The sequence below is a fragment of the Chlorocebus sabaeus genome, chromosome 15 (assembly GCF_047675955.1).
Source record: "Chlorocebus sabaeus isolate Y175 chromosome 15, mChlSab1.0.hap1, whole genome shotgun sequence".
NCBI classification, from domain to species: domain Eukaryota; kingdom Metazoa; phylum Chordata; class Mammalia; order Primates; family Cercopithecidae; genus Chlorocebus; species Chlorocebus sabaeus.
The window spans coordinates 35,369,686-35,391,780 of NC_132918.1; the positions used below are offsets into that span (position 1 = coordinate 35,369,686).

A 22,095-nucleotide genomic window follows, 5' to 3' on the forward strand; every position below is an offset into this window, starting at 1 on the left:
TTGACAAAAACATCTGCCATAGAAATAAGGTGCCTGCTTTAAATGCCACACAACTTGATTTCCAACTGTCTGTGGTTGGAAGTTGTCAGACCTGCTTCAGCATAGCAGGTGGTCTCTGAAGCCTTTAGTCCCTTGGATTCTGTAGGCCTGAGGGCAACGAAGGCTTTGGGTGGGGGGCAGGTAATATGGCTTTGTTTTTTAGGGAAAATGTGATCTCTTCTTCCATTTTCTATTTTGACTCTTTCCCCTTAGAAAACCTTAAAGGAACAGGAGATTTGGAACTCTCTGGATAAAATTAGGACGATTTGTATGAAATCCGTTAGCTTGCTTTTTTTTTTTTTTTACTTTTTCTGTTTTAGTTTTGAAAAAGAATCAACTTTATGTTGGTGAAGGAAATAGGGGCTCAAGTATAAGAACTGGGAGCTACTGGGGGTATATGAATTTGTTGGGGTATGGAATAGACACTCCCTTTTACAATGCAGTTAAATGAAGGAGGTAGATAGACTCCTGTACTGTACACTCCCCTGTACACTACTCCTGTACTGTACAGTATTTTTATATAGGAGTATAAAGTGTACAGTGACTTTAAAAAATGAATTAGACCATAACAACCTTAACAAATACTTACTCTATGTTTAGAATGTGTAATGTACTGTGTAAGTATCCTGTAGATGTGTTACCACCTATAAGTTCTGGGGGCTATCAGTGTAATAGAAATTGACATGAGCCTAAAAGAGTTTTCCCAGACAAGCCTTCATTGGAGCTTTTGCCCAGACATAAGGGAGGCAGCACGAGAAAGAGAGAAAAAAATCCCTGACTGACTCTCCAAAAAGAACCAATAGGGGTTTTTTTGTGGGGGGCAAAGTATGGGAATTGATATTAGGGGCAGTATGCAGGCTGGGTTGGGCAAATCAAAAGAGGGATAGGGTATGCAGGTCAGCATTATCTGGTTGCAATGGTTATCTTGGGTTATGGGCCACTTGGTGGTCTGGCCTGTGGCAAAAAGGCTATAAAGCAATTGTGCAGCATTTCTTCCCCTCTGGAAGCTCCTCAGGAAGCTGAGGTGGAAGGATCTCTTGAGCCCAAGAGGTCAAGGCTGCAGTGAGCCCTGATGGTGCCACTGCCCTCTAGCCTGGGCAACAGAGCCAGAGCCCTGTCTAAAAATAAAAAGAAGATCAGATACCATTTGGAATTTAAGTAAATAGACTGGAAAACAAACCTCCTCTTGTCTGAAATATAAGGCAAACAGACTTTTAGTAAGAGACATTTCTATGGAAACAAGAAAAGCAAATGTTAATGGTAGAAATTTCATTGTTAAAGAATGGAGAACTCCATTCTGTAACAGTCTATCCAGACGTTAAACTCAAAATGTCTTTAGTTACAGAGGAGGATGACAGTGACTGTTTGACGTTTTCTTCTTGCCTGTATCGTAAGGAATAAGTTTCAGCCTATAGGGCCTCAGGAGAAAGGTAGTAGCACTTCTACTGAGTTTTAGTCAGAAAAATGGATTAAATTTTGAAAATGTTAGTTTGAAGACTTGTAATCCGGAAAAGATTTAAGATTCAGTCCAAATTTTAGAAAACAATGCATATTAAAAAAACCTCAAAAACAAGAGATAAGACTAGAATCTAACAATAGGTGTATTATAATCTTTCTCCATTCTCTCATTTTTATCCAAGACAAATCATGGTAGAACCAATTTGTTTGCAAAAATAAGTTTTGGTCTTATATTTGGCCTGAATATTTATATAAAATGCAGCAAGAAAAATTATTTGTCATATAAGCTGTCTTTCAAATTGGCATTGTTAGAACTTTTTCCATAAGGAATCTCAGATTAGACCTTGTAAAGCCTCAAACCCATCCATGGATTTATTTGTGCCTGCAAATACCTGTGTGAATTGGATGAATTCCTCTCCTATGGAGGTCCCAAGTTACCTTGGGGCTCCTGGGCTTGTTAGAAAGTGGCATTCTTTACTTACCACAAGTTAGGAATCCTGTACAGGGACTGAGCAGAGAAGGGATGTGAGGCCCAGATTTTTCAAGGGACTTTTATTGGCTCTATAAATCACCTCTGATTCCTTAAAGCAGTCTGTTTCTATTTAAAAGAATGCCATTTCAGTCAAAGCCTTGGTAAAGTAACCAGTGTCTCCAAATGTGCTCCTATAAAACAGATTCTTATTGTATTTATGCAAATAACTGTATTGCCATAATTTAAGAATACTCACAAATAGTTTCCAAATTCTGGAGAAATCAGGTAGAGAGAAAGAAACATTCTCCAAATTTTGCTAACAGGAGTATACTTCATTGTTAAAAGCTGTAAATAGCTCAAAAGGAAAAACAAGTTTTCTTGACTGAAAAACAAAAGGATCAGCAATGTTTCAAGCAAAAAGTCATAGAAGGATTATTTTAATGTCATATTGGTTCAGTCCATGCAATTAACTCCTTTTCTGCTTGATATTTTTGAACACATTAGCTTTCAAAGAGAATCTTGGAAGGTTTTTTCTCTTCTAATGGCCCAGTCACCAAAGTTATCAGAGGCCTGCATTCAAGAGTACCTGTCAGAGTCCTATAGCTGATTATAAACCACCCTCTGAAAAGGATCAGACAGGACAACAATTGTCTGTGGATGTCAAAAGTCTTAGGACAGCCACAGTTAAAGACACAATTGACAAGTAAATTTGGTTATGCCTGTGGCACATAATGATAATAATTATTACTGATAATATATTGACAGAATTACAATCTTGGAAACTATATTAATAACACACTTATATGAATATAACCCAAATAAAATTAAGCACTATTTTATACTTGACAATGTTTTCCATGTGATTTAAATTAAATTAATTATATTAAACTGAATATGTTTCTTTTGAATTCTAGGGGAACTAATATCTAACAGGGTTAATCAGGTTAAAAGAAAAAGCTAATTTAGAGTTTGATTTTGGAAAGTTTGTCACATATCAAAGGTTTAAAACACTTGATATCACAAAACTAAGACCACAGTTTATTTATTTAGCCAAAGTGATTAACTCAAAGATTTCAAAAAAGCAAAAATCCTTTATTCTTTTATAGACAGGAGACAGCTTTCCAAATAACAAGACCCAATAAAGACAGTATGAGGCCAGCTGAATCTGTCTCTTCTCTTTTGCCTTTTCCTGTAGGCAAGCAGAAATCTTGATCAAAGATAAACCACATTTTTTCTTTGCAGTAATATAGTAATGCTAAAGCTAATTTTAAATAGAATTTTATAAGTAAATCTAATTTTTAACCAGTTTAATCATAAAATAAGACTTTAATAAACCTTTTATAACCTTTTACAATTTTCTGTTAAAGAGCAGATCATTGCTCCAAGCGAACCCTGTTATTCTGACACATGGGCTCAGGTTCTGGCCCTGCATCAGTGCTAATGTTTAATTTATAGAAAAACTAAATGATGCCATTTTAATTTTAGTCACCTTGCTCACACACAAAATTTTGTTTGTAAGATTAATCTTTTACAAACCTTCTACACCTTGCTTAAACTTTCAGTTTTATTCTTTTTTTTAAATCTTAAAACAATTCTTAAACCCTCTAAATTAGACAGAATTACTTTCTCTTAGAAGAAACTATAATTTCCACACCTTTCTACTAAAAATGCATGATTTTTGTTTTTAGTGTAAGCAATTTTAATTATGTATCGGGTGCAGAGTGTAGGATACAGGACAGAAGCACAGATAATGTCTGACTCTTTCTAGCATAGCTGGGGACATGGCTAACTCCAAATGTCTCTAGGACTTACCTAGAATCCAATGGCTCTAAAGCAAGCAAGTTGAATGATTATCAAAAGCCATAGAAGCAGTTTATGACTTTAAAGCATCTAGTAAGGACAGTAGTATCTTACCTGTCTAATTTAGACCAAATGCCTAATTTTTAAAATTTTAATATTTGTGAAACAGATGGTTTTTGGTTCCATGTATAAATTCTTTAGTGTTGATTGCTGAGATTTTGGAGCATCTGTCACCCAAGCGGTATGCAGTGTACCCAATGTGCAGTCTTTTATCCCTTACCCCCATCCCTTCCTTCCCCCTGAGTCCCCAAGGTCCATTGTATCATTCTTATGCCTTTGTGTCCTCATAGTTTAGCTCCCACTTATAAGTGAGAACATATGATGTTTGGTTTTTCATTTCTGAGTTACTTCACTTAGAATAATGGTCTCCAACTCCATTCAGGTTACTGGAATGCCATTATTTCATTTCTTCCTATGACTGAGCAGTATTACATTTTCTTTACCCACTTATTGGTTGATGGGCATTTAGGCTGGTTCCGTATTTTTGCAATTGTGAATTGTCCTGCTATAAACATGTGTATGCATGTGTCTTTTTCATATAATGACTTCTTTTTCCCACTAGACACCCAATAGTGGGATTGCTGGATCAACTGATCAATCTATTTTTTTGTTCTTTAAGGAATCTCCACACTGTTTTATATAGTAGTTGTACTAGTTTACATTCCAACCATCAGGGTAGAAGTGTTCCCTGTTCACAGTATCCATGCCAACACTTAGTATTTTTTGATTTTTTGATTATGGCAATTCTTGCAGGAGTAAGGTGGTATTGCATTGTGGTTTTGATTTGCATTTCCCTGACGATTAGTCATGTTGAGCACTTTTTCATATGTTTGTTGGCCATTTGTATATCTTCTTTTGAGGATTGCCTTTTCATGTCGTTAGCCCACTTTTTGATAGTATTGTTTGTTTTTTTCTTGCTGATTTGTTTGAGTTCTTATAGATTCTGGGTATTAGTCCTTTGTTGGATTCATAGTTTGTGAAGATTTTCTCCCACTTTGTGGGTTTTCCACTTACTCTGCTGATTATTCCTTTTGCTGTACAGAAGCTTTTTAGTTTAGTTAGGTCTTATCTATTTATCTTTGTTTTCATTGCATTTGCTTTTGGGTTCCTGGTCATGAAGTCTTTGCCTCAGCCAATGACTAGAAGGGTTTTTCTGATGTTATCTTCTAGGATACTTATGGTTTCAGGTCTTAGATTTAAGTCTTAGATCCATCTTGAGTTGATTTTTGTATAAGATGAAAAATGAGGATCCAGTTTCATTCTTCTACATGTGGCTTGCCAATTATCCCAGAACCATTTGTTGAATAGGGTGGCCTTTCTCCACTTTATGTTTTTGTTTGTTTAGTTGAAGATCAGTTGGCTGTAAATATTTGGCTTTCTTTCTGGATTCTCTATTTTGTTCCATTGGTCTATGTGCCTATTTTTATGCCAGTACTATGCTGTTTTTGTAACTATAGCCTTGTAGTATGGTTTGAAGTTGGGTAATGTGATGCCTCCAGATTTGTTCTTTCTACTTAGCCTTGCTTTGGTTATGCAGGCTCTTTTTCGGTTCCATGTGAGTTTTAGGCTTGTTTTTTTCTAGTTCTGTGAAAAAGATGATGGTATTTTGATGGGCATTGCATTGAACTTGTAGATTGCTTTTGGCAGTGTGGTCATTTTCACAATATTGATTCTACCTGTCTGTGAGCATGGAATGTGTTTCCATTTGTTTGTGTCATCTATGATTTCTTTTAGCAGTCTTTTGTAGTTTTCCTTGTGGAGATCTTTCACCTCCTTGGTTAGGTATATTTTTAAGTATTCTATTTATTTTCAGCTATTGTAAAAGGGGTTGAGTTATTGATTTGATTCTCAGTTTGATTGTTGTTGGTGTATAGCAGCGCTACAGATTTGTGTACATTGATTTTGTATTCTGAAACTTTACTGAATTAACTTATCAGATCTAGGAGCATTTTGGGTGGGTCTTTAGGGTTTTCTAGGGATACAATATCATTGGTGAACAATGACAGTTCAACTTCCTCTTTATGGATTTGGATGCCCTTTATTTTTTTCTCTTGTCTGATTGCTCTGGCTAGGACTTCAGTAGTACTATGTTGAACAGAAGTGGTGGGAGTGGTCATCCTTGTCTTGTTCCAGTTTTCAGGAAGAATGCTTTCAAGTTTTCCTAATTCAGTATAATGTTATCTGTGCATTTGTCATAGATAGGTTTTATTCCCTTGAGGTATGTCCCTTCTATGGCAATTTTGCTGAGGGTTTTAATCATAAAAATCATAAAGGATGCTGGATTTTGTCAAATGCTTTTTCTGTGTCTGTTTAGATGATCATATGATTTTTGTTTTTAGTTCTGTTCATGTGGTATAACACATTTATTGACCTGTATGTGTTAAAATGTCCTTGCATTCCTGGTATGAAACCCACTTGTTCATGGTGGATTATCTTTTTGATATACTGTTGGATTGGATTAGCTAGTATTTTGTTGAGGATTTTTGCATCTATATTATTCAGAGATATTGGTCTGTTGTTTTTTTGTTGTTGTCATTATGTCCTTTCCTTGTTTTGGCACTGGGTGATACTGGCTTCATAGCATGATTTAGGGAGGATTCCCTCTTTCTCTATCTTTTAGAATAGTGTCAGTAGTACCAATTCTTTGAACATCTGATAGAATTCAGCTGTGAATCCATCTTGTTCTGGACATTTTTTTTTTTTGTTGGCAATTTTAAAATTACTGTTTCAGTCTCATTACTTGTTATTGGTCTGTTCAGGGTTTCTATTTCTTTCTGGTTTAATCTAGGAGAGTTGTATATTTCTAGAAACGTATCCATCTCCTCTAGGTTTTCTAGTTTGTGTGTGTTAAGGTGTTCATAGGAACCTTGAATGATCTTTTGTATTTCTGTATTACTGATTGTAATATCTCTGGTTTTGTTTCTAATTGAGCTTATTTGGATTTTTTTTTTTTTTTTTTTTTTTGAGACAGAATTTTCCTCTTGTTGCCCAGGCTAGAGTGCAATGGCACAATCTCAGCTCACCACAGCTTCTGCCTCCCAAGTTCAAGTAATTCTCCTGTCTCAGCCTTCCAAGTAGCTGGGATTACAGGCATGTACCACCACGCCCGGCTAATTTTGTATTTTTAGTAGGGATGGGGTTTCTCCATGTTTTTCAGGCTGGTCTTGAACTCCCAGCCTCAGGTAATTGCACCTGCCTTGGCCTCCCAAAGTGCTGGGATTACAGGCATGAGCTACCGAGCCCGGCCCTCTCTTTTTTTCTTGGTTAATCTTGCTAATGGTCTATCAATTTTGTTTATCATTTCAAAGAACCAGCTTTTTGTTCATTTATCTTATTGTTGTTATTTGTTTTAGTTTAATTTAGTTCTGCTTTGATCTTGGTTATTTCATTTCTTCTGCTGGGTTTGGGTTCTTGTTTCTCATGTTCCTTGAGGTGTGACCTTAGATTGTCTTTTTGTCCTCTTTCAGACTTTTTGTCGTAGGCATTTAATGCTATGAAGTTTCCTCTTTTTTTTTTTTTTTTTTTTTTTTTTTTTTTTTGAGACAGAGTTTCACTCTTGTTGCCCAGGCTGGAATGCAATGGCATGATCTTGGCTCACTGCAACCTCCTCCTCCCAGGTTTAAGCGATTCTCCTGACTCAGCCTCCCTAGTAGCTGGGATTACAGGCACCTGCCACCACGCCTGGCTAACCTTTTTTTTTTTTTTAAATTTTTAGTAGAGACGACGTTTCACCACATTGGCCAGGCTATTCATGAACTCTTGACCTCAGGTGATCTGCCCGCCTTGGCATCCCAAAGTGCTGGGATTACAGGTGTGAGCCACCGCACCTGGCTGAAGTTTCCTCAACACTGCTTTTGCTGTATCCCAGCAGTTTGATAGGTTGTGTCACTCCTATTGTTCAGTTCAAATAATTTTTAAATTTCCACCTGGAATTTATTGTTGACTCAAAGTTCATTCTGGAGCAGATTATTTAATTTCTATGTATTTGTGTAGTTTTGAGGGTTTCTTTTGGAATTAATTTCCAATTTTATTCTGCTGTGGTTTAAAGGTATGTGGTATAATTTTTATTTTGTTAAATTTATTTAGACTTTTTTTCATGGCCTATCATATAATCTATCTTGGAGAATGTTACATGGGCTGAAGAAAAGAGTGCATATTCTGCAGTTGTTGGGTAAAATGTTCTGTAGATATCTGTTCCATTTGTTCTAGGGTATAGTTTAAGTACATTATTTCTTTGTTGACTTTCTGTCTTGATGACCTGTCTAGTGCTGTCAGTGGAGGATGGAAGTCCCACAGTATTATTGTGTTGCTGTTCTTCAGTTTCTTAAGTCTAGTAGTAATTGTTTAATAAATTTGAGAGCTACAGTTTTAGGAGCATTATGTATTTAGGATTGTGGTATTTTTCTGTTGGACTAATCCTTTTATTATTTAACATTCCTCTTTTTTTTTTTTTTATTTGTATTTATTTATTTTTTTGAGACAGAGTTTTGCTCTGTCACCCAGGCTGGAGTGTAGTGGCCTGATCTCGGCTCACTGCAAACTTTGCCTCCCAGGTTCAAGCAATTCTTCCTGCCTCAGCCTCCTGAGTACCTGGGATTACAGGCCTCTGCCACCATGCCCGGCTAAGTTTTGTATTTTTAATAGAGAGGGGGTTTGCCATGTTAGCCAGGCTAGTCTTGAACTCCTGACCTCAGGTGATCTGCCTCCCAAAGTGCTGGGATTACAGGTGTGAGCTGTGCCTGGCCCTCTTTGTCTTTTTTTTTTTTTTTTTTTTGAGACGGAGTCTCGCTTTGTCGCCAAGGCTGGTGTGCAGTGGCGCCATCTTGGGTCACTGCAAGCCCCGCTTCCCGGGTTCACGCCATTCTCCTGCCTCAGCCTCCGAGTAGCTGGGACTACACGCGCGCACCACCACGCTCCGCTAAGTTTTTGTATTTTTAGTAGAGACGGGGTTTCACCGTGTTAGCCAGGAAGGTCTTGATCTCGTGATCCGCCCGCCTCGGCCTCCCGAAGTGCTGGGATTATAGGCGCTTTGTCTTTTTAAACTGTTTTCGCTTTAAAGTTTGTTTTGTCTGATATAAGAATAGCTACTTCTGCATGCTTTTGGTGTTCATTTGCATAGAATACCTTTTTCTACCCGTCTACCTTAGATTTATATGTGTCCTTATGTGTTAAGTCTCTTAAAACCAGCAGATACTTGGTTGGTGGATTTTTATTCATTCTGCCATCCTGTATCTTTTAAGTGGAGCTTTTAGGCCATTTATAGTCAACATTAGTATTGAAAGTGATGTACTGTTATATTCATCATGCTAGTTGTCTGAATTCCTTGTTTTTTTGTTTTTGTTTTTGTTTTTGTTTTTTTTAATTGTGTTGTTTTTTGTAGGCCCTGTGAAATTTATGCTTTAAGGAGCTTCTGTTTTGGTGTTTTTTGAGGTTTTCTTTCAAGTTTTAGAGCTCCTTTTAGCAGTTCTTGTAGTGCTGGCTTGGTAGTGGTGAATTCTCTCAACATTTGTTTGAAAAATACTTTATGTCCCTTACATTTATGGATCTTAGTTTTGCTGGATTACAATATTCTTGGCTGATAATTATTTCGTTTGAGGAGGTCAAAGATAGGGTCCCAATTTCTACTGGTTTATAGGATTTCTGCTGAGAAATCTTCTGTTAATCTGATAGATTTTCCTTTGTAGGTTACCTGATGGTTTTTCCTCACAGCTCTTAAGATTCTTTTCTTAATCTTTACTTTAGATAATCTGTTGACTCTGAGCCTACATAATGTTTTTTTTTTTTTTTTTTTTTTTTTTTTTCCTCAGACGGAGTTTTGCTCTTGTTGCCCAGGCTGGAGTGCAATGGCACAATATCGGCTCCCCGTAACCTCTGCCTCCTGGGTTCAAGCGATTTACCTGCCTTGGCCTCCCGAGTAGCTGGGATTACAGGCATGTGCCACCATGCCCGGCCAATTTTTTGTATTTTTATTAGAGATGGAGTTTCACCATGTTAGCCAGGATGGTCTCGATCTCCTGACCTCAGGTGATCCACCCGCCTTGGCATCCTAAAGTGCTGGGATTACAGGTGTGAGCCACCGCGCCCAGTGGTGATGGTCTTTTTGCAATTAATTTCCTGGGTGTTCTTTGAGCTTCTTATATTTGGATGTCTAGCTTTCTAGTGAGGCCAGGGAAGTTTTCCATGATTGTTGCCTCAAATATGTTTTTCAGACTTTTAGATTTATCTTCTTGCTCAGGAACACCAATTATTATTAGGGTTAGTCATTTAACATAATTTCAAATTTCTTGGAAGCTTTGTTCTTTTTTAAAATTCTTTTTTCCTTATCTTTATCAGTTTGTGTTAATTTAAAACCCTTGTCTTTGAGCTCTGAAGTTTTTTCTTCTACTTGTTCTAGTCTACTGTTGAAACTTTCTGGTGTATTTTGTATTTCTCTAAGTGTCTTTCATTTCCAGAAGTTGTGATTGTTTTTATTTTATTATATATATTTGTCTGGCAAATTTTCATTCATATCCTTTATGGTTTTCTTAATTTCTTTGTTTTTCACCTCTCTCTGGTATCTTCTTGAGTAGCTTAATAATAGACCTTCTGAATTCTTTTTTTCTGGCAATTCACAGATTTGTTCTTGGTTTGGATCCATTGCTGGATCTAGTGTGATCTTTTGAGGGTACTATAGAACCTTTTTTTTGCCATAGTACCAGGATTGTTTTTTTGGTTCTTTCTCTTTTGGGTAGACTATTTCATTGGAAAGATCTGGGATTCAAGGGCTGCTGTACAGATTCTTTATTCCCATGGGGTGATTGTTTGATGTGGTGTTCTCCTGCTTCCCCTAGGGGTGGGGCTTCCTGAGAGTTGGACTGCAGTGATTCTTATTGCTCTTCTGGGTCTAGCCACCCAGTGGGGCAGCAGGCTCTGGGATGGTGCTAGGGAAAGTCTGCAAAGAGTCCTATAATGGCCTGCATCTTCATGTCTCCTAGCTGTGGATACCAGCCCTGCTTTGGTGGAGGTAGCAGGGGAATGAAGTAGACTCTGTGAGATTCTTTGCTTGTAGTTTAGTGCGCTGGTTTTCTTGAATGCTGGTTATGGTGGCAGTGAAATCATCATGTGGACATACTCAGGACCTCTGGTTAGCCAGTATGTTGCATGCAATGAAATTTGCTGTTGTTTTCTCTTTCCTGGGAGCAGGGTTATTCTGTCTTGAGTTGCTGTAATTGCTTGAGTTGGTTGACCTCCAGTCAGGAGGTGGCACTTTCGAGAGAGCACCAGCTGCAGTAGTAGAAAGAGGATATAAGCTTGCCCTAAGTTGGCCAGGATAAATGTTCTGGTTTCTCCGGTGATGGGCAGGGCCATAAAGTTTCCAAGACTTTATGTCTTTTGTGTTTAGCGACCTGGGCAGATAGAGAAATACCATCTGGTGGGGGCAGGATTTGGCGGGTCTGAGCTCAGATTCTCCTTGGGTGGGACTTGCTGAGGCTGCTGTGTGGCATGGTCGATGGAATTATGTTCCAAGAGTGATTACGGCTGCCTCTGCTGCATCATACAGGTTTCCAGAGAAGTGAGGGAAAGCTGGCAGTGACAGGCCTCACATAGCTTCCATGAAGCTAGGGAGCTGGTTTCCAGAGAAGTGGGGGGAAACTAGCAGTGACAGGGCTCCCTCAGCTCCCATGCAGCTTCATGCAGTTTATACACGGGCAGTCTATGTACTAGGCTCAGACCTTGCTACAGGCTACAAGCCTCCGCATTGAGAAAGCAAGCACAGCTTTCAGGCCTCGCCTCTCCCTGCCTGCTCACACTGTGAGCCATGGCTCCTGCAGCAATTTCTGTGTGTCCCTCCAGATTCTGCTCAAGAAAATTCATGCTCAGTCGAAATTATTACAAAGTTCAGCTAGAAGTTTTTTTCATCCTGTAACCGCCTCCCTAGTTCTGTGGGATCCCTTCCCCAAGGACCCCTGTTAGATAAAGTCAAGAATGGCTTCCCTAGTCTAGAGCTGGGGACTGGGAGTGCCTACAGGGCTACAGGGCAGTTCCTGCTGCTGCTTCTACTTCAATATTTTGCTTGGTTCACTAAAATCCATTTCAGCTCTAGGTAAGGTTAATTCCTTCTCCTATAATCTGATTTTTCAGGTTCCCTGGGGTACATATGTGTTCAAAGGAAGGTTTTCTCCTCTTATACTTTGGGAACTCAGTTTTTTTGCTGTCTCGTGGAATTTGCAGAGTGAGCTGTTTCTTCCACAGGATCTGTGAACCCTTGCTCTTCCTGGCACATTCCTGCAGTGGTTCTTGGAGCAGAAGTTCACAGTGTGAGTCTACATACTCTGTCCTGTCCATCCAAATGGTAGCTGCATCTTAGTCCTGACTTCTATCTGCCATTTTTCTTCCCAAATGCCTAAATTTTGAAGATATTTTTATTAATAATCTTTAAATAAAACAGAGACTTATGCGTGTAATCCTAGCACTCTGGGAGGCTGAGGCAGGTAGATCGCTTGAGCCCAGGAGTTTGAGACCAGCCTGGCCAACATGGTGAAACCGTGTCTTTATGAAAAAGTACAAAAATTAGCCAGGTGTGGTGATGTGCACCTGTACTCCCAGCTACTCAGAAAGCTAAGGTGGAAGGATCACCTGAGCCCAGGGAGGTTGAGGCTTCAGTGAGCTGTGATCACACCAGTGCACTCCAGCCTGGGTGACATGCTGTCTCAAAAGAAAAAAAGCAAATACACATTATATTTATTTACTAAAGATTACTATAATAAAAAACCTAAAATGCATTCATGGGTTTTTTTAAACAAAACATATTATTTAAGTACTTATTTTTCTTTAAGCGAATTTATTAGGGCTGTTTTATATAAATATCATACAGGCAATGCATATAAATACACAGACAAACAGAAGTAGATCTGTTATTAGAGTAATACATTTTTTATTTGCCAGTTTGTAAGTTTCTCTTTCCCATTTTAGACTATCAGGCTCTTGATTACTTGCTTCCTACCCTAAACAGTGGTCAGCTGGGCAACTCTAAATTTGCATTTTTAAGAGGGCAACTCTTAGATCAGACAAGATAGAGGATTTACATTTTATTCAAACCAAGAAAAAATGATGTGACTTAAAGTTCACACCATTTTGGCCAGGAAAAGCAGACACTCTTACACATGGAGATTTCTTTAAAATTTAAAGATGTGAGTTTTTAAATTGTATTATTGGCTTTAGGGTGAAGCCTTTTAAGGAACAGGGTGAGGAAGAAATCAGTTTCTAGGGCATAATAAACAGGCACAACTGGAAGGTAAAACAGACCACCAGGGATTGAAGATCCCATTTATATACTGAATCCTGGGTTCTCAAAAAGATGGAAACTCAACCGGATGAGGCATTATAGCGCTTCCACAGTGTATCTCATTGCAAAGACATTTTTCCAAGGCTGGTGGGTAACCCAATGGCAATCAGCCCACTCTGTTGTCAACCTGTTCCCCCATTCAATACCTTCTTCATGCCCAAGAGCATGCTTTTCTTATCTAAATGTCCAAAGAAAAGAGTATTTTCTTATAAGCAACTGCCAATTGTAGTGAATGGTTATTACTACAGAGCAATAATAAACATGTATTTCCTACATAGCTAATCATATACCAAGGCTAAAATATATCTCTAAAAGTATATTTCTTACCTAGCTATTACACACCAAGGCTAAAAGTTTGCTCATACTGCAGAGTTATTTTTGGTGCTCCCCAAAGTAAAAAAGATCGGTGATACAATGCAAAACAGAGCAAAGTCTTAGATTTTGAGCAGATCTGTCCATTTACAGTCCTTGGGGTTCCATGAGGAAAAGAGAGATTTTCCTAAAACGGGATCTCCTTCGCTGTTTTTCCTAAGGAGTCCCAGGCTGTCAGAAATTACCTTAGGTCCTGGCTTGTGGGCATCAAGGGTAGCAAGAAGACAGAAGTAAATGGAGAAACAATTGAGTGGACTGAGAAGAAAACATTTTTTCCTCAAAAAACAAGATTCAAGAAGAGAAAAAGGCATAAAGCCCTTTTGAATATATGTATAGCTTTGATATCTGTTTTTAATTAAGCTGACTTTTACTTCTAGAGCCCTTTTTTTCTGAAAAAAAGATTATTTAAAGTCCCTCTTGACCAGCTAGAGCTGGGACAAACAGCTGACACCCTTGGCTTTTAAGTCCTCTTTTCCCCCCACTTCCTCTGACAAAGATATTTTCCCAAGTGAAACCAGTAAGCCTTGACTTAGGTTATGAGTTAGCTGCAGATGCATGAGATGTCTCCAAAGTGAGGGCAAGTGGTTTGTACAAGGTCTAGAATCACCCCAAACGTAGCTCAGAGAAGAGAAAATTCAACACAGGAAGTTAGAAGTTGTTCTTGGAGGGGGAAAAATCAATAAATGGCAAAGGTCACACAAATAACAGACCAGAAAGGACTCATTCTCTAAGCCGGCAGTTGAACTCAGGCTGCCACTGTGAAAGGGCAGAGCCTCCGCTACTGAGCTTTAGCATGGGGCAGTTGCCATTATTTTTCCCAGAAGGAGCTAGAGCAGGCATTTTCGGGCTTGAAAAGGATTTTAACTGCATAAGATGATTTTTAAGGCTAACGATGACATTATAATGCATCCTTCTTTTAATTTAAACCTTTAAAAAAATTGTTGAGAATAAGAGATTGCTAAAGTCGTTTTTGTTTTAATGGTGTACTTAGTTCTAATAGCGACTCAATCCAAAAGTTCTTTAAAGCCAAATGGTAATTTTTCAGATTTTTTTTTTAAATCATACAAGCAAGAGGTATTTCTAGAGAGGAGGTAGAGGAAGCATTTCCATGATCCCCAAGAATTTACTCTCAGAAATGGGCTTAAGGTAGCACGAGAACTTTTAAGACAAAACTCATTCAAGGGCTTAACACATTTGGACTAAGTGTGCTGACTCCTTTCAGACTAGCCACTGGACGTGAATCTGAAAATTCCCACCCTCCAAGTGGTGGAGACAAAGAGAGAGTACCTCTATGTGGTCACAGGGTCATGCTCCCTAGGACATAAATCGAGGGAAACCTCCTTCAGTTTTTCTCTCAGGGACCCAAAGCAAAGTCTGTAACTGACCAGTCTGCCAGGCCAGCTTGAATGGCAGGAGTCCTAGGCCCGCATTTTATCCAGTGGAATGCTCTCCATGACAGAATGGCGCAGAGAGACAAATTCATAGCACAAAGTACACCAGATTCGCTACAATCTAAGACTTGTCACACTAATCCTTTTTATCATTAATTAAAACCTTGCAGAGGAGGCAAACAGTGATTTTTATCAGTCTCTTAACCAGTTTGCACAGAGAGAGGCCAGAAGCCTGGCTAGCAGGAAATTCTTATCTTTCACTTGCCAGGGTTTAGGTTCTCTTTTCTCTGAGTGGCTTTGGTGACCCTACTCGCCACTATATTGTTATGAATTTTTAGTATTTCATTTTGTTTCCCATGAGTATGGAAAACTTGGAACAGACACAATTGTTACATATAAAATAGACATCATTATAAAAGAAAGTGTTATGTGGAAGGGTTTAATACAAATAGAAAAAAGGTCTGACATTTAACAAATTACTGGTTAATTCCTTTCACCCTTTCTTTGATCTAATTCTCCTCATTTGTATTTATCAAGTTTATAAACACATTGACTGTGTACATGCAAGGTTTGCAAACAGTTTTCAAACTGTTAACCAATTAGTTTTTAAAAGCCTTTTAAATAATCTTGTCTTCTCCACAGGAATGATTTAGGCAATGAAAAAAGCTAACAAACTCTACATTGTTTGTTCTTTAGTGGGAAGAATCATGACTTAATAAGAGTGAAGCACTCCATGGTTGTTTGTAAGCACATTTATTCATAAGCTTATATTATTTGACTTTAAGGCCTTACTACTGGCAAAGAACAGCTTTTTAAGTGAAGCCATTTGCTGTGAAGAACAGTTTTATATAACTAAACTACAATTAGTTTATATATTATATATATTTATTTATATAAACTACTCTTCACAGGGAATGGCTTTACTTAATATTTTATTGGTTGGTTGATTGAGACCAGGGTCTTGCTCTATCTCCTAGACTGGAGTGCAATGGTGCAATCACAGCTCATCACAGCCTCAACCTCCTGGGCTCAAGAGAGCCTCTCATCTTAGCCTCCTGAGTAGCTAGGACTCTAGGTTTGTGCCACCAGACCTGGCTAATTTTTAAAATTTTTTGTAGAGACCAGGTCTCCCTATGTGGCCCTGGCTGTTCTTGAACTCATGGGCACAAGTGATCCTCTTGCTTTGTCCTTCTAAAGTGCTGGGGATTACAGGTGTGAGCCAACGCATCCAGCCAAGCAGTTATGTTTTATATGGAGATCATTTTTAAAAAATCCTCTCTCTGGTAAGATATCCAGATGTTAATCTTTTTTCTTTAAAATTATTGTAAAAGGCTTTCAAAGGAACTGGAATTTTTTCTCATTGAAAGATAAAATAACATTTATGAAAGCTATATCAGCTGTTTTATAAACTCACAGAACATAGAGAAAAATGCCTTTTTAGGTTGAGGAAAGTAGGGTATTCAGTTACCTTCTGAAGTTCACACAGCCAGTGACAGAGCCCAGACCAGAACTCTGTTTGCTCCCTTCTTTGTGCCCACAAAACTGTGGGCAGACGCTGTTATCAAGTTGCTGTGCTGTAAACTAGATCTCTCAGCACCTGCTGTGTACCAAGTCCCAAAATAAGTGTTGGGTTGGTGCTGAGAATTAAACGTATATACCCTTCACTTCTGCCCTGATGGTTTTAGGAAATCTCCCTGTCCTTACTTTTTGACAAACATTACCTGCATCATTTTGCACTTTTTCCACATAGAAATGAAATTGTTTCCAGAAGCTAATCTCTTTCAGTTACTCAGATTTACTCTAATCTGTGGAAGCTGGCAGGAAATCAGTTCACATTTTTCATGTACCTTTTTACTGAAAAGATTGTTTTGCAAAAGACCTGGGCTTTGTTGTTGTTGTGGTTTTTGTGCCTGCTAATTCACAGTTTAGTGATCAGTGTCCCAGAATAGATGTGTTCACAAAAGAGTGCAAATGATATTCTTGTATGACCCTAATCTCGGTGTATGGTCATGACTCTGTATGTGAAAATCTGTCTCAAGGTGTCTTTTGTAGCAAAGAATGATCAGGGTACCAAGTGTGCATATTACTGCTAGAAGTGATTTTGCCTGTTGGTCCTTTCAAAGGCTAGAACAAGGAAATACATATATGCAGGTAAATAAAAACATACACATATATACAAACAAATATATGTATGTGTGTGTGTATAGATTACTTTCTGTTTATACATTTATAGTCATGTGCCACATAATGACATTTCAGTAAATAATGGACCACATATATGACAGTGGTTCCCAAGAGATTATAATACCATATTTTTATTGTACCTTTTCTATGTTTAGATACACAAATACTTACTATTGTGTTACAATTGCCTATAGTATTCAGCACAGTAGCATGTTGTACAGGTTTATAGCCTAGGAGCTGTAGCTTATACCATACAGCCTAGATGTGCAATAGACTGTGCAATCTAGGTCTGTGTGAATACACTCTATGATGTTCACACAATGATGAACTTCCCTAATGACACATTTCTCAGAATGCATCCTTGCCCTGAAGAGGTACAGGACTGTGTTACTTTCTGTTTTGTTTCCCTTCCCACTCTTACTGATTTAATTTTAAGTATGTGGGATACTGAGAGTGGTGTCATTCCCTTTCTTATCCTTTCTACTTGATTTTCTCTCATTCTTACAGGTAACAAGGGCCATTGTTTTCCAATGTATCCTTCTTGAGTTTATTTTTGTAATGACAAGCAGGTATTTGAATATTTTAAAAATTTCCCATTCTTTTCTTACACAAAAGGTATCATACTATATGTGCCTATTCATATGTTTTCTTATTGAAACGTCCTGAAATTTACTCCATATCAGTTCATAGAGATCTTCCTCATTATCTTTTATACTTACATAGTACTCGGTTGTTTATTTTACTCAACCTGTCTTCTATTCAGGATAATTTTTACCCTAAGTGCCAGTGGAAGAGTTTAGCATGATGTGGCGGGGCTGGAGGAATGAAAAGAAGATAAGAAACAACATAGTCATCATAGGAAACTCAAAAACATTATGCTAAGTGAAAGGCCAAGCACAAAAGACTACATATGAGATGATTTTATTTATATGAACTCTCCAGGAAAGGCCCATTTATTGACATAGAAAGTAGGTCAGTGGTTGTCCAGGACTGTGGTAAAAATGGGGAGTGACTGTAAATGGGCATGAGGGATAATGGAAACGTTGTATGATTAGACTGTCACACAACTCTGGAAATAAACTAAAGTCAGTGAATTGTACTTTTAAAATGGTTGAATTTTATTGCATATCAATGACACCTCAGTAAAGCTGTAAAAAAAAAAAAAAAATCAGCATCATGTGGCATGTATGACGTTCCTAACAGAATGTGATTATTTCTGATTCAAACATAATTTGAAGAACTAAACCTTCTTAGATGTCATATATACTTGGTTGAAATCTTGGAAACCTTCCTCCAAATGATATATAGTAATCATATATGTGTGTGTATATATCCAAATGACATATACTAATCATATATACGTATATATATATTATCATATATGTAGATAGCCAAGTGATATACACATGTATAACATAAATGATGTTAATATGTTACTTCAGATCTGAAGTATATATATATTTTTACAGCATTTTCTGCTTGAGGGATTTAGTGACCTTATAGCCCTAAGGAAATTTACTTATATTAAACTGCTTGTGGCAGAAAGGATTGATTTAATTCTTTTAAAAAGGTGAATTCTTAAAGACCTTGTAGACCACATTATTATGCCTTTTCTTTTATTGATGGGACTCTATTAAGAGTTTTAAAACTCTAGTTATGTAATAAAGTTAGGAATATAGTCTTCGACTCATCTCTTCTGCTCTTTAAATATTTATCCTACCCTGTTAGGCAGCCATTAAAATGATAATTATTAAGACTGTAGAAACATGGAAAGCTGTTATAATACAAATGAAAAAATCAGAGTGCCAAATGGCTTAAATATCACAATTTCAACCAGTGCAACACATTTGTGTACATGTGAAGGTCTAGAGCATAACACTATGTGATGGGCTGGTAGGTGTTTCTCCCTTAATATTCTTGGATGTTGCCGTATTGTATCCAAATAAACTTATTTTTTAGCTATATTAAGGGTATCATAAAGGAGAATGTAGAATCAAAGGGATAGTGCATGTATTGGCAGCTGCCGGAATTTGTCACCTGCATTTGCAGACTTTTCTCAGAGAAACTTCAGCACTGGAAATGTGTGTGATGAAGTTAAATCATTCTAAGTCACTAGACCTCTTCCCTTGTTTACCTGTGGGCAAAGCCATTCTTATTCTCTTTTATGGAGTCTACCAATAGAGCATGGGTGGACAATGATTTTTAGGGGTGGTAAGTGCTGTTAATCGTTTCTGTTGGAGGCAGACTAGGAAGAAATTGGCTTGTGCTGACACGTGAATGATCTAGATGAAACTGGAAGAATAGTTTGTATTGTCGGTGACTTTTGCCCACTGGAATGAGTTGCAAAGAGTTATTGAGGGTGCTTCATCTCTGGTTAGCTTTATAATTACAAGGGATTGTCAACTGTCTTGTTTGGGGAAGGGAAAAGTGGGTTAGATGACTCTCAAGATTTCAGTGGACTTGACTTTTCAATTTACCTCTATCCAGATGGCTTTTCTATGTGATAGGGAGCAATCAAGTAGAAAGCATAAAGCAGCTACATAAACAATTTAAGATGCATATTGTTTCAGATTTAGGGTCTCATAGAAATCGTATTATATGATTTATATGATTTTATGCTAAAACAATGTGCAGATACACCATTCCTGTTAAAATGTTGAACTGTTATAGCCATGGCAGTTCCATTTCGGGGAAAGGAAAAGGAGCTGAGAAAGAAAGGGATTGTGAACAAAGCAGAGGACCCTGTGTCAGATACAGAGTCAGTCCTTGCTGTTAGATCTCTGATAATATAGTTAACTCAGTTTTCCACTCTGGCTTAAACAATTTATTATTTTCTCTCTTCCCAAGGAAACATCTTCCTAAATTATATTTTTTAGCCAGCCAATCCTTTGCACAGACATATGTAGTGAGCCTCTCATTGCCAGTGGATCAAAATCTTAACCAGCATCCCCAGTCCCCCCACAACCTAGTTTTATCTAGCTCATGGAATCATACATTCTATCAGTTCCCTTTTGAGTCGCTCTTCCAAAGATAGAGGCTCATCTTTTCTCTTTTCTCTGATCATACTTTACTCATACCCTTTCCTATCCCCAAGTCTTCATTGATGGTGTCTTATTACTACATTTCTCCCCATTCCAGCCTACTCTGTTCTCTTTTTCTTTGGCCTCCCATAGTGTTTCTGTATTTACTTCTGACTGGGCATTTATTTTTAACTATTTCAATAACAATAAAACTATAATAGTGTCTTAGTCAGCTTGAATTACTGTAACAAAATACCACAGACTGGGTAGCTTAAACAGCAGACATTTATTTCTCACAATGCTGGATGCTGAAAAGTCTAAGATCAAAGTCCCAACAGATTCATTTCCTGGTGAGGGCTGTGTTCCTGGCTTATAGGTGGCTACCTTCTTGCTGTATCTTCATATGGGGGAGTGGAGAGAGAGAGAGAGAGAGAAAGAGAGAATAAGAGAGATCATGGTGCCCCACTTGCATGACCTCATCTGTTTCTAATTACCACTCAAAAGACCCATCTCCAAATACCATCACACTGAGGGTTAGGACTTTGGGCACAAGACACATTCAGTCTGTTACAAATAGCTACCATTTTTAGTGTTTAGGATGTGCCAGCTACTGTTTTCAGTACTTTACATGAATTGACTCATTCAATCCTTACTCAATTCAGGAAGTAGATAATTATTCCCATTTTATAGAGAAGGAAATGAGTTACTAGCTGTATGTAGTCATACAGCTAGTAAGTGGCAGATCTGGGATTCTGTTCCAAGCTGGAACCAGACTGTATTCTTCACCACAGCTCTGAATTGTCATTAATAAATATCCTTCATAGATTTTCTGTTCTCTTAAAATTTACACTCTTTAAGGTCAAACAGAAAGTCTCCTTGTTCTTTGCTTCACCTCATGAAATAGTCTTGTGCCTGGAACAGAGAGTTGGTCTATAAACATCTGTTTATTGATGTGATCTATTGTCAGTGGTCAGTGAAATTCTAATAGGTTTTTCTGGGAATTTTGGCTTGTTTGGTTTGATTTGATGGTTTTGTCTTGACCCTTTAATTCCTCGTGTGAGATGGTTAATGTGGCTGCCAAGAATTCAAATATGTAGCTTTCATTGCCTAAAAGAATGATGCTCAGTGACTGAATATACTAATTTATGTGAAATTAAATCTCAACTTTTGTTCTGTGCTTTAAAGTAAGCATGTTAAGTTTGTGTGCTTATTTTCTTAAGTAATTTTTTGTTGTTGTTGTTTGTTTTTTTGAGATCAAGTTTTGCTCTTGTCGCCCAGGCTGGAGTGCAGTGGTGTGATCTCAGCTCACTGCAACCTCCTTCTCCTGGGTTCAAGCGATTTTCCTGCCTTAACCTCCCAAGTACCTAGGATTACAGGCGCCCGCCACCACACCCGGCTAATTTTTTAAATTTTTAGTAGAGATGGGGTTTTACCATGTTGGTCAGGCTGGTCTCAAGCTCCTGACCTCAGGTGATCCACCCGCCTTGGCCTCCGAAAGTGCTGGGATTACAGTCATGAGCCACAGCGCCCGGCCTTCTTTAGTAATATTTTTGTTATTTGGGTATTTGATATGTCAGATAAAATGAGTAAAAGCAACCTATACTTCACCTTCTTTGTAGTGTCAAATCCTGAAACTATACTTAATTTTTTGCAGTTCCTCCTTGATTTCTTTGAGGGAAGGAAAGACTTCATGGAGTAAACTGTGAAGATTGGTTATGTTGAAATTACCTTTAGTAGGTACCCTATGCATACAATGTTAAGCTGTTGGATGAGATTATCTTTCCTAGTAAAGATAAAATATTTAGCTAAAAAACCTGAAGTCTAATGTTGCTGAGGTTTGTTTATTGTGTTTCTTTTGTCTGTTGTTTCTAACAGCATACTGCTTGATAAGGTAGGTACTCAGAACTAGGTATTTTGAGTGCTCTAATGGTTTATACATAAGCCTGTATATTAGTTTTAATCTTTGTGAAACAA

General features: G+C 37.8%; 1 protein-coding gene across 8 annotated transcripts in view; it reads left to right on the forward strand.

Moving 5' to 3' along the window:
• Positions 1–22,095, forward strand: part of PLCH1 (phospholipase C eta 1) — a 268,796-nt gene that overhangs the window by 139,550 nt on the left and 107,151 nt on the right. The gene's annotated exons all lie outside the window — the stretch shown is intronic.